This window comes from Cupressus sempervirens, chromosome 2 (genome assembly GCF_028749045.1).
Source record: "Cupressus sempervirens isolate cs-2001-9-10 chromosome 2, ASM2874904v1, whole genome shotgun sequence".
NCBI lineage: Eukaryota > Viridiplantae > Streptophyta > Pinopsida > Cupressales > Cupressaceae > Cupressus > Cupressus sempervirens.
Window position 1 is genome coordinate 29549545 of NC_143119.1, and position 14486 is coordinate 29564030.

Sequence of the window (14486 nt, forward strand, 5' to 3'; positions counted from 1 at the left end):
TGGAAAGGAAATTTTAATATCATGGTAGAAGTGATTAAGAAGAACAAAATGATAAGTTCTCACTCAATCAAATCTAGTATCCAGAGTGATGTACTCAATATCAACTCTTAACACATACCTCTAGAGTTTCTTGATGGACTCCATTTAATAGTACATCTTACATTTTACCAAGTTGTTCTTCCACTCCAACCTCTTCACAAAATCCTTCACTACGTTCATCGATAGCTTCTTATCTCTGAAGAATTTGAAACCCTCCACCAGAATTTCAAACATAGTAGCAACCACTTCCTCTATGACCTAAAAAGAAACACCATACACTTTCACCTTCCTATCCTTCCACAAATTCACCATGCTGTTTGTTAGCCCAGGGTCAAAACCATGGAGTTTTACAATGTAATTTTCAATACCTCCCTTCTCCAATTTTTCCCAAACTTTACCACTATTTTTCCATTTTTCCACTTCCCCTATAGGCTCCTTCCTAATTTGTTCACCCACCATCTCTTTACTCTCAAATCCAGCGATTCTCATAAAATCTACTCTCTATAGACCCTTCTCAGAGCTATGGAAAATCTAGTTTTTGTTGCTCTAAAAAGCACCAATTTGTTTTGCATTGCTCCAAAAAAAGAAACAAAAGAAAATTTTGATCCACAATATGTGTCGAAATGACAAAAATAACCTTAGCTACTTAGGTTTTTCATAAATTCCTTTATTACTCAAACTCATTCACCAATTGCAATTAGATCTCCACCGTACACCCTTGGATTTTTTCTAGTTCAATGAGACTCTTGGTGTCTACTAGAATATTCCTTCTTGAATCCCATGTCAATAACTTGTCTAGCCTGACACCGTCATTGGCAAACCAGTCTGCCATGGGATTAGCTTCCCTAAACACATATGTGACATGGACACTTTCAAATTTATCAAGGATAGCATGGGTATTTTCAACTAAGTTAGCAATAGACCAAGAAGGTTGAGAAATATGATTAATGCAATTTATTATATTTTTAGAATCTCCTTCTAACAAAAGTTTTCTTATACCCATATCAAAGGATAGCTTAACAGATTGGCAAGCCACACTAGCTTCAGCAAAATGATTGGTTTGGACTCCCAAAGGAAGAGAAAAAGACTCTACACCTTCTCCAAAGTTATTCCTTATAACTCCTCCAAAACCCGAAGGTCCAAGGTTACCTTAGAAGCACCATTGAAGTTTCCTTTATACCATCCCTCTAAGGGAAGAAGCCATTTTACTTCTGGTCTTTTTGTCCTCCTAACCTTTTCTTTCTCCTTCTTCTTACCTCCATTCTCTATATCTCCCCCCTTCCTACCCTGGTAATTTTCCTTGATGCTCCTATAAATCTTTTCCCCAAGAAAAAAGGTAGGCTCCTCTTTTCCTCAAAAAATTCTATTGTTCCTTTCCTTCCATATTCCCTAGCAAAACTAAGGCAAAATCCAGCTACCAAATTCTTGCAAAATAGAAAATTTGAACAAACTTCTCCACTGACTGAAGAAATCTAGAAGATTTGCCAGCATGCACTAGCAAATTTCTAAGTTCTTAGTTAAGAAATCCCAGACCTTCCTAGAAAAAGGATAGTGCATGAATAGGTGATTATCGATTTCCAGCTAGCTTTTACATAAAATACATCTATTGGGCATAATATGGCCTCTTTTTATTAAGTTATCCTGGGTTAGAATTTTGTTTTGAAGAGCCAACCAATAAAAGATATTGATCTTTGGAATAAGTCTAGGTATCTATGTAGTTTCCCATGGGGGTTTATCCTTTAAACCTCAAAGAGAATTATAGCTTGAAGCAAAATAATAATAGCCATTAGGATTATCCTCCCAAATAATCTCATCTTTTCTGTTGCTTAAAACCATAGAATTTAACATTGTCATAATCAGTTTAAGATCCTCAAAGATGAGAGAAAGATCTCTCCATTCCTAACCAATTCTATAATTAATAACTTTTAACCCAAATTTCCTTATACAAACATTTTCCCAAATTTTAAAAATAGGATTATTAATAAAGGGACCTTGGATTAACTAGTTATTAGACTAGAACTGGATATCCTCCCCTTTACCCAATTTCCAAATAACCTTGGCCTTAGCCAGATCCTTGGCCTTCTAAATATCATTCCATATGACTAATCCATTTGGAATGTCCTCATTATTAAGCACAAACTAAAGAGGAGGTCTTCTAATGTATTTATTAACCAAGATATCTCTCCATTCTCTAGTACTATTAAAAATGCACCATATCTGTTTTGCCAAGAGGGCCTTATTAACATGGGTTAATTTCCTAATACCCAAGCCACCATAAAACTTTGGAAGACAAATATTATCCCAAGCCACAAGAGGATACATTTTTCTCACTTCAAGACCTATCCATAAAAAGTCCCTTTGAAATTTTTCCATTTTCACATCAAATTTAACTAGTATCCCAAAAAGACTCAAAGCATACAAAGGCAAATTTAGAAGAGTGGATTCAACCAGTTGGCATTTTTTAGCTTGGCTAAGAAAAGCTCCTTTCCATCCCACTAGCTTTTTGCTGAACCTATCAATGATCGCACTCTAGAAAGATTCAGGAGGCTTAGTGCCCATAGGGAGCCCAAGATAAGTGGAAGAAAGCTTTCCCACTCCACAACCAAGGATCCTCATAATTTTTCTTTGTCTGACCCCAGGGGTATTAACAAAGAAAATTGAGCTCTTATCCTAGTTAATTAGTTGTCCTAAACCTCTTGTATACAAATCAAGGATCTCCTTCATTACCTTTGCCTCTTTAATAGAAGCCTCCCCTCCCATAATTGTATCATCAATGAATTGTTGATGGGAAAAAGGATCACAACTAGAGGAGGGTTTTAATCCTTTTAACCTTCCTTCATGATTATTTTTCTCAAAGAATTGGTGAGAGGGGATCTCCCTGTCTAAGGCCTCTCAAGGGTTTAAAAAAATTTGAAGGAGCATCATTTACCAAAATAGCAAGAGAAGAAGTAGAAACAAGTTGGGAAATAGTCTTATAAACTTTATGATCAAAATGAAAAGCCTGGAGCACCAAATCAAGAAAAGACTAGTCAACTTAATCATTAGCTTTTGATAGAACTAGTTTTTGTAGCATACCTTCTCTTTTAGCAGCTTCCATTAAATGTATTAATTCATACACCATCATGATTGAGTCCAATATTTGTCTCCTATGAATAAAGCTAGTTTATTGCTGAGAAATAATCAATGGGAGAATTTTTAGCATCCTAGAAGTAAGAACCTTTGGAATAATCTTGAAAAAGAAATTGCATAGACTAATAGGTCTGAATTTATCTAAAGAATCAGCCCTAGGAGATTTAGGAATGAGGACCAAAAAAGTGGAATTTATCTCCTTCAGAATACTCCTAGCTCCAAAGAATTCCTAAACAACCTTCACCAAATCATCCATTACCACCTACCAATAAAATTGGTAAAAGAACGTAGGAAACCCATTTGGTCCTGGGGATTTACTAACAGGCAAAGAGAATAGAGCTTCCCTAACTTCCTGAGTATTAGGAATAGCCCTAAGCATTTTGTTGTGATGGGGTTGGATAATATGTGGAATACAAGACACAATATCTTTCTTATCCATCTTAGATAACAAGGGATCCCAAGACAAGAGAGTGGAGAAAAAGGAAACCACCTTAGTAGAGATATCTTTCTCTTGAGTCAGCAATTCATTCCCTTTCTTAATTCTTGAAATTCTATTATTTTCTCCATGTTTGAGAGTAGATAAGTGGAAAATCCTTGTATTCTGATCCCCTTCCATTAGCCATTTAATTCTTGATCTTTTCCTGCAGAATTTCTCTTCCTTAATAATGATATTGTGCAAATTAGATAATATAGACAACTTAGCCTCCCTATTTAATCATTATATCCTTCCTGTTGAATATTATCTTGAATAGAGGAAAGTTTAACAGAAAGATCCTCCTTCTCATGAAAAATATGACCAAAATCTATTTTATTCCATACTTTTATCATTCTCTTCACATTCCTCGACTTTCTACCAACTCTAAACATAGCAATAGCTTCCACATCTATCCCCCACCAAAATTTCATTTTCTCTAATAGGTCAAGGTGAGAGGCCCACATCTTTTCAAACCTAGAAGGAAAATTCCATCTTGGTTCAATAGGTGCAACTGAAAGGGAAATAGGTGAGTGATCAGAGCCAACTCTTGGGAGTAGAGATAACTTACAAGAGAAGGACTACAACTAGTCAGGGGAGATTAAAGCTCTATCCAATTTGAATTGAATACATTCTTTGTCTATTCTTTTATTTAATCAAGTAAAAGTTCCTCCCAAAAGATCTAGATCTGAAAAAGCCAAGCTATTTATAAAACTGGAGAGATCTTGTTTTCTTTCCCAATTAGGAACCAACCCTCCCATTTTCTCCTCATCCACTAATAGAGTATTAAAGTCCCCCATGATAATACCTTTCTTTAAATTACTAGTTTGCACCAACTCCCCAACTTTAGACTAGTAATTCTTCCTTTTTCTCTTATTGTTGGGAGTATATACATTCAACAAAAACTAACTTTCATTGGAATACATATGAAACACCCTACAAAAAAAGATATTTCCATGATTATATAAAATATTGAGTTTAAACTACATGATGTTGTACAAGGTTGACAAGCCTCCAGATACACCCTCTGAATCCAAGCCTTCCCCACTCATGGTATTAATAAATTTGATTTTCCCCAAAATCTCTTTCTTCATCTTAGTTTCTTGAACCAACATAATATCAGGTCTCTGATCTCTAATCATGTTCCTAATAATTTCCTACTTATGGGCACCATTAAGGCCCCTTATATTCCATGAGATTAACTTCATTTTGTAGTCGCAGTACATACCAAAAGAGTTTTTTGGTGCCCATCTGCCAAACTTCTTTCGGTCTCGTCCTCTCTGGCTTGTTTTTTGAATCTTCTTTCTCTTCTAGACTAAAGTTCCACATCCAATTTTCTACTACTTATTGTCTCAACTGGGGAAGCCATAGATGGCTCCCTATACTTTTCTTTCTTGGCTTTAGTGATAAAGAAGCGTCCCTCTCCAACTCTTTATCCAAAGAGCAAGATATAGTTAAGACTTTCCTTCGGGTCATGGGAATATTAAATGGCTCCACTTGTTTTTCCTTCACTACCTCATCATCTATGATAGGGTCAAGATCCCCCCATACTTTGATAGATTCTCTGTCTCTGAGTCCTACAAGTTCCCAACCATTTCTGCCTTATCCTCAATAAACTCATCTAAAACCAAGACTACACCTTCATGAGAAATAACATCAATGTATTCTAAGATGTTGGGACATACGACAAGTTCTTTTTCCCCACTTTTAGTCTCATCTTCTTTAGTTTCAAAAATTGGTTCCTTCCCATCATCAAAAAATGCCATAGTTTATTCCACTGGCTTTACTAGCTGAAAGGTAGCTTTCCATCGTCATCTATTATATCCACTCTTTGTAGAATCTCAATATACTTTATAGGAATTGCAACATCATTTGGCTTTCGAAGTGGCACATCTATAATTTCCAATCTCTTTGGAATCTCCATTTCATTTACTGGAATTGCAACCATATTTGGCTTTGGAAGAGGCCCTCCCTGATAATTGATCTTCGGTCAAGACAAGACATCATTTTCTTTCCTTACAGAGGTAGTAGAATGTTTTTTCTTTTCTATCATTGGGTCCTTGAGAACCCCCTCCTTCTGACCACTCTTGAAATTCTTCCTTTTCCAAATCAATTTGTCCCTCTATTGAGAAGAAGAAGGAAATTTCTTCTTATCCTTTTTAACCTTCGGACATTGATATGCGTTCTACCCTATTTTCAGATAGTGAAATTAGGAAAAGGGGATACTTTCATAATCTAACTTCTGAATATGAGTACACAGCTTAGAGTGAAAACACACCACTTCTAGCATGTCATCCCCTTCCCTAACACTAATGAAAATCCTTGCATAAGTTAATCTACTCTTTGAAGTTGTGATTGGATCAATACATAAAAGTTCCCCGAAAAAATTTCCCACTCCCAAAAAAACATCCCTATTCCAAAACTCTAGAGGAAGCTCCATAAGTCTAACCCAAATCAGTCCTCGCTGAAAGAAAGAATTATTGAGATCCATTTTTGAAGACCATTTTTGAAGCACCAAGGTGGAATGACCAATACTCCAAGGTTCTTCACAAAGAATGTTAGCCAAGTCCTCTTTGTAGGAAAAATCAAAAGATAGAAATCCTTTTGTCATTGCTGTAACATTGACTTGGCCTTTACATTGCCATTTCTTCATAGTGAAAGCTCTCATCAAATCTATTTTTTGTCTTTTCCCCATGAACTTCCCAATGAGAGTAGAGACCATAGATGCAATACTATGATCAAAAAGTCTATCTCGAATAGAAATCACACACGACCCTTTTTCCAAACTAGACAAGATCTCAATTGAAGGGAAAGAAGACTTACTAGACAGTTTGACACCAAAAAGGGATGACCATTTCTTCTTCAAAAGTTTCCCTAACCTATCCATCTTGGGTGATAGAAGAGGCTTTTCTAGTCCTTTTCCATTCTCATGTGGGTCCCCATCCCCATTCTACATCGTATCTCCACACTTTGGTAAACTCTCCTCCTTTGATCTTGGTTTTTGATTTCCCACTCCTTGAGATTCCTGCCCAAGACTGGTTTCAAAATTTAAATGGGTGCTCCATGTCCTCTCCCTTGACTATTCACATTCCCACTCACCATAGTGTGAAATTGACATTTGGTATGTTTCTAGGACACATTCTAACTATTTGACAGAATCTCCACTTTTAGATAGTTTCACATCTATTTGATAAAGTATTTAGATCTTGTTACAGATGAGAGTTAGCTTACTGCTTTAATTTGTAACATTTTAGATGTATTGAAAATTTAAAATGATGCTATAATTTTTAAGTAGATTCTGAATAGTTTGGTGTTTTCATTATTCAAAGAACTGAACTTGTATAGAAAGCCAACTCTTTCATCAAGTCATAAAAGTCAAAGTCTAGTTATGTGAATTTCAAGACATATAGGAAGATCTAGAATCATGGAGATAGAAAAGATGAACGTTGGAAAGTTTTAAAATTACAAAAATAAAAATTATTCTTATCACATGTAGATGAAATATATTTACTTTGAAAGATATGGAAACTAAAGCTATCTATGCAGCTTTGCAACTACTTGTTGCAGATGAAATAGACATAAACTGGATTTTTCAAGCTTTACAAAGATTTAGTTGTGCCCTTACATAATATAAGTACAACTACAAATAAATAAACACTTATAGATATTGTTTAACAACAAACCTATTGAATATATATATGTAAATCAATCCTCTACATTGTAATGATGGAACAAAAAAAACATACAAACACCCTAACATAGTATAACTACAGATCAATAGAATCCTAAAAATAGAATCTAATTCTTGAGTTATAAACCTAATCACAAAAAGGAAATGGAAAAAAAGAATGTAAAAATGTAATTAAAATATTGATTAATGCAAATTCACATAAGGGGAAGGCCTAAATCATTTATTGTCTATGTAGCAGAGACCTTGGAGAATGCATACTACCACCATTCAACACCAGTCAACATACAACCATCCTATGTGAGGAAGACAATCTAGATAGGATAATTATGCACAAGGAAGTACATATGGCATAAGTCAAGTTATGTGGGGCATCCCATGAAGTTATAAACATTAGTGTTGTTAGGGAAAACCTTTGTGGAAGTAGCTCATTATCAAATCCAAACGAGGTGATTGTAACCAAGAAATTGACATTCAAGATCCAAAAGTAGTTAACACATATGAAGATATTTTGGGCTATTTTACCACTCACTATCAAGGGATGAAGCATAATCCAATTAGGGTATGCAATAGTCATGCCTCACTATTGTGCTTATAGTTAAGACCATAATGATAACAGGTACTCAAATGTTCAATCTCAACAAGAACTATTAGCAAATTAGAAAAATATAAATTGAATATGTTTGGAAAACAACTATTAGCAATTTATAAAAATATAGATTGAATTATAAAGTAGATGTGTTTCATTATTTTATCTTTCTAAAAGGAAAATATAGTGATAATGTACAACATATCAACTCAATCTTCAAGATCTCGATTCCTAAAATAGGAAAAGTAAATGGGTAAATTTATTTTATTGAAGTTCATGAAAGAGTCACTCTTTGCAAAAATAGTAGAATCTAATACTTATCAAGCATATCAACTGAAGTTATATTTGTCACAAAATTTAGTGAAAATAATCAATCTATATAAAATATGGCTGAAACTAAAAAACATTCTACTATCCATGTTTGGCAGAAAGAATAATTAGAGATGAATAAACTATGAATTCTGGTACTTTACTAAAATAGTAACAATTCAAATATAAGAAAATATTCCAAAAAAGTTACATTGATATACCTTTCTTCTATTATTATAAATTATTTTTATTGTAGAGATGTACAAGCATATAGAGACCCATCATCAATAATAGCGAAGAAGAAAAAATTATGTTCATAAGGACAAATTACAATAATAAAAAGTATATCATCATAGAAACAAGTTAAAAATGATACAAGAAATCCATATTCATATTTATGAAAGTGTCAAAAGAGAAGATATATTTATATGGAAATTAAGAAAAATTGCATTACGTATATTTAGTTAGCAACACTTGGGTACTAGTTAGATATTTAAGTCAAACTTTAAGCTTGAAAAAAAAAAACATTTCAATATAAAAGCTTATCCATTGTCTATGTTTGAAAATGACAACTCATCGATTCTATAGTAAACATTTGAAATAGATCCATTATATAACATTAAATTTCATTGTTAGGTCATCAAAGCTCAAAGCTAATTAGAGCCAAAAACTTTCTTCCATCTTCTATTTACAAGCAGTCAATCTTTTGTTTGATAATGTTTGTTAGCACTAGATCTTTTGTTGACAATGCTTGTTAGTAGTAGAAAGTAAAATATTAGTAAAAATGATATTACACTTTGAAAAAAGGAAACAATAAAAGAGGAACTCTTATTGAAATCTTGCACATTGATGAGGTCTCAAAGCCTACAGCCTTTTTGAGAAAGCTATTATTTGTGAGGGGGAACTCAAAAAACATCAACCAAGGATCATTTAACTATACATGGATTCAAGCCATTTCATTGGAGAAGGGAATGATCAGAGATATCACATTCATAAGAAATAAATGGATGTATAGATTGCTGAAACAAACAACTATATTATTGAATTATAAAGATATAAGAGAAAATTCATACATGGACACTGCACATAAGTGAATGCACGATCATTTATAAATTTGGTTGAACAAGATATAGATAAGTTTCAAGTAGATCCACATGTTCTAGCTTCAATTCCACTAGAAAATAAATATTAAACCTATTAAAGAATTCTGTCAAGAATAACAATTCAAAAAAAAAAAAAAAACCTATATTAATTTTAATGCTCATTGAAAATTGCATGTCGAGAATAATTATTAGAAAGGTAGTAATCTAGAATTTTAAAGGAAGAGCCATTTGATATATTTTATAATAGATAACCTTGCATCTTATTAAATACAAATCGTAAGTAAACATAAAAATTGATAGAACCAAAAAAATCAAGTGAAGAATGGCCAGCTTTTAAAATGAGTAAATTACAGAGGTAAATTTTACATAGGTTAAAAAACTCAGGAAAAATTATGTGCACAATGTACACAATACCTTATGCTTGATCCCTATTTTTTGGAAAAAATTATTATGGATAAAAATGTATAGATTGTATAAGAGAAAGCTCAAGGATAAATTTTCCTTCAGGTAGGTAATAGGTTTTGTTGGTGTTTAAAACTACTGGACAACAAAATGCTCAACAACAATTTCATAATACTCACACAATCTAAGTATTAGCCACTCCCTATTAACAATTCTATGTGCAAACCACTTGGACCAACTTTGACAAAACCAACAATGGTTTCCTACTCTTTAGACTCTACAAAACCAAGGCAAGTTTACCTAGGGGATGCCTTAAATAACCACTATTGTATGAGAATTATATTAGTTTCAATCTGATTCTCATCTCTAATTACTAACACTTACATAGTTTATCCAATTTTTGATACATTCAAACTAATATGCATCCCTTATAAGAAGATTTGTTCATAATTCTCCTTAAGTTTACAAGTATTTCTAGGAATAGTAGCTACCTATGATCCAAAAATAAAATATAAATGAGTGTTGACAAACATTATAGCTTTAAACAAAATGGAACAAGAATGATTTTTAATTTATGATTAGTTTGATATGTAGAAGCAGAATTTACCCTAACTCACTCCTGATTTATGAGACTAGTGTGTTATCCATTAGTTAAAAGACTATCTATTGCAAGGAGATCTAGTTCAAATAACTTTTGAATGAATTTATCAATTGTAGTCATCTATTTCCATTCTTATGATCTATCTAGTTTATAAACTCATAAACCCTACTAATCTACTGAAGCATTTATATAATTATTTAAATTAAAAACAATAATAGTATCATCATGCAACCCATCCAGACTACATTCAATCAATTGAACCTTATTCAAATGACATCAAAGTAAAAAAACTCATAAAATGGAGACAAAAATTGATGACACAAATCTAATGCAAATACCCCTTTGTATTATCCCTCTAGATGACTAATACAATGACCAATAGAAATTCAATCGGAAGCCTTGAATATCTTGTTGATGCTATCATTTGTATGTATTATCAAAAAGTACAAGTTTGACAGTAAACTCAACACATATACATGTAACTAGACCTACTATACATTTTTTTTGTTTGAACAAAACAAAAATTATACAACTTTTGGACCCTTTCTCTAGCCATGAGATCTCAAGAAACAAGCTTTAGGCTTAGAGAAATTGACAAGTGTCCAAAAGACAAAACTTAATGTAACAAAAAGTGAACACATCAATATATTCTTTGGTAGGTCCCATTTCTGTTACATCATTACAAACTAATGTCTCTTTTAATTTGCCACCACTATTCTAACTCTTTGAAATATGTAGCTACCAAGCTGGCCAATGATGAATCTTGTTGTAATGTTTGAGAATCAACTTCTAATTGTGAGTTTTCACTATTTTCATCTTAAATTGACAAAACCTCTTTTACCCTTAATTGGTCTTTTGCCATGTCCACATCTTGGGCCTTTGAGCCTGTAGTTTAAACCAATTGGTGACCTTCATCTTCCTCATCTTTTGGCTTTGGTGTTGTTGTGTCAATGATCTACACTTCATCCTCCTATACCTCATCATTATCTATTTCAAACTCTTCAAACAACTCACCAGAAGCAATATTTGTCATCCATGTGTCAAACAATGTATCACCTGGCCAGTTGAATTGTAGAAAAATCATCAATACTAATGAATTCTTGTTTTAAAGAATAAAAAATAATTGGACATTCACCAATTCCTCTATCACGGTGGCCCACCAAGCATGCCCTTTTTCATTGATAACCTTATTCATTCTCAAGAAAAATAGGTCATCCAATTCCTTGGCCCACTCATCCTTACCCTTCAATTTATTTTTTCTATCCAAAGCATGAGGGAACAAATCAAATTTCTCATTTTTGTATTTTCTTAGATAAGAAAAAAAATTTAGTTGCAATGCAACCCTTCTATTATCAAAATCTAACAAATCATTAGCAATATAATATATTTTTTCTATATGGTCATGGGAAGACTTTATAACAGAATAACATAAAGAGGTAATTTCTTTCTTCCTTTTTCCCCACTTATTAACAATAGGTTTTAAAGCCTCATCATTGGATTTCAATTCTTCCCATATACTTATTACCTTTTCCAACTGATCATAAAATAGGGGCCATTCAATTTTATCTACCAAGTAGATCTTTTCTAAGTTTGTCCTCATACTACACTTCCATCTCTACATGTGATGACCAAAGCTTACTTTTTTCTTCCTCAAAAAAATCAGCTATATAATATTGAGGCCTTTGTGGGGTGTTTGGCATTTCTATAAGAGGAGTGGATTTAAAAGGCTCCACTGGAGAGTGACGATATGTTATTTTTGGCCAGGTAGACCTTCCCATAATTTTATTTTCTAGTTCAATCCTCTTTTGAAGTTCTTTTTTGTATTCTTCTAAGATTGTTCATACTTATTTTGCAATTCTGAAGATAGCCTTTTCTTCCTTTTCAGTAGTGGCCAAGACAAATTGAGATGTATGCAACCTCGACATGAGAAGTATCAACCACTCTTCTTACAACATTACTTCCCATCAAACCAAAATCATCTGCTTGTGATGAGGTGGATCTTAATCCTCTCCTCAATGAGCAAATGACCAAGGTAGCCTAGTCTTTACTAAGAGCAGTGCCTTGGAAGTCTTTCTTGTTTTGGTCTTGTAAATCAAGTTTATCTGAAATAGAATTAAACACTAGAGCATCAGCAATGTCCCAATTGGGTAATAGCAAAATGTTTGATGCTTTGACCATTTTCCTTTCCTACTTAGGTCTTATATCTAAAATTCCATTATCTCCTCTTTTACTTGATTTTACAGTGAAGTTTCATCCATTTCTGAATGCTCTATTTTCAATTACATCTTTCTTCAAATTTTCCCATATTGGCCCACCATGCAAATTGGAGAAAAGCCCTAGATTTAACAAAATTGTCATCAGACAAAAAATTGATGATTAGCCTGTTCTAATATAGGTTCCAATTCCCTACCTCTATAATCTGCAGTTGCCAAATCCAAACTTGGCATAAGAGGCTCTTGAATGTTTCCCTCATCCAATTCTGCCAGGGTAATGAACACACCTCCTTGTGACCCTATCTGCTCAATTTGTTCTCCAGTTAGCTTTCCTTCAATCTGCAAAGGAGATTGAGTAGGTGAATATTCTTCAACTTGAGGACTCTATTCCTTTATTATCTTAGTGGTGGACTATAGAAGTAACTCTAACAAGTCATCATGAACATTTCTATCAATATAATTCACTTGCCCAAAAGAACACTTTCTTTAGAGGCATCTTGACTATAATTCATAGAAACTAAAATGCTACAGAGGTTATAGTATAAGTACTTACTTGATTTTCTATTCATTCTTCTCTAAAATTCTACAATAGCTCATGAACAAATGGGAAACTACTTGACATTTTTGCTATGCTCAACACAATATTCTTAGTAGGATCTTGTTCTCAAAAAAATTGAAATCTTTGTTCGTATGAGATTGGAATTCATGAAATCCCCTATATTATACTCAATTTTTCTCACATGTGAAGCTTTCATTGCTCATAAATGCATAGAGTTGAAAAAGTGAGTAGCATCACCTTCCTTTTTAAATTTGTGTCATTGATCTTTGAAAAATCTTATGATCTAGGGATAAAAATAGGGCTCACTCATCTTCTTCTCAACATGCTAGCAGTCAAACCAATGAAATGTTTCCACCTATACCTTTCCTTCACTATTGACAGTTCAAATTGGACCCACTTTTCCTTGAGGACATGTGTTGCTATGTCGCTATCTTGCTATACATAAAGAGTGAGAAAATCATCTATGCAAGATAGTAATAACCATCAATCTCATTGTAATCAAATGGATGGCATTTAAATCATTACTTTAATGCAATTGGTGGGTCCACTATCAATTTTCCCTTCGCTATGTTGCTACCCTTAAACTTTGATCACTTTTCCATAGTGAGTATGTGATGGCCGTAAATCTTATTTGATCTAGTGGTGAGGAACTCTCATCTTCTTATGTAAACTATGGTGGGACTCCTAGTCACCAAGTCACATTGAGTAAATAGAATGCAATTTTTTATAATGACTTGGAGATGGTTGTCGAGTTTCCTTTGATCCAATGATCCTGGTTGTTCATCTTTCATCTGACTTGGCAGTGGGTCCCTACCCATGATGATGTGGGAAATTTTTGTCCATCTAGCAGACATATTAATTTTTAACTTTTCAATGTGATAGCTATCATTTAGGTCTCGCTATGTTCCTTATTTTTAAGTAGGTCACTACATCACTACCAATGAAACATGAAGCTTTTTCAGTTGTGACATAGCAACCTCTGGCAGATTTAAAGTTTTAGGTTCCCACATTCTTAGTAGGATGCCAATGTGTCACGAGATTTGCACAACTCTTTTTTTGATGAAGCATTCAATGGGTCCCACCTTTGGAAATGATACCACCTTATTATTTTCCCAATGAGTCACTATGTTGTTACTAGTGAATGGCTTAACATTCTCAATCATGACATAGTGACCTTCGGTGAACTATAAAAACTTGGTGATAGAAAAAGCCAACTGTCAACCATGATACATTAATGAGTACCTTTGTTAGATAAATCAATATACATAGTTAGGACTTTCACATGGGAACTTTATCATTATTTGTCAATATCAGAAGCCACTGCATTCCTTTACTTTCCCATTTTTCACTACATTTCTACTAGCACGGTGCATAGAATTTTT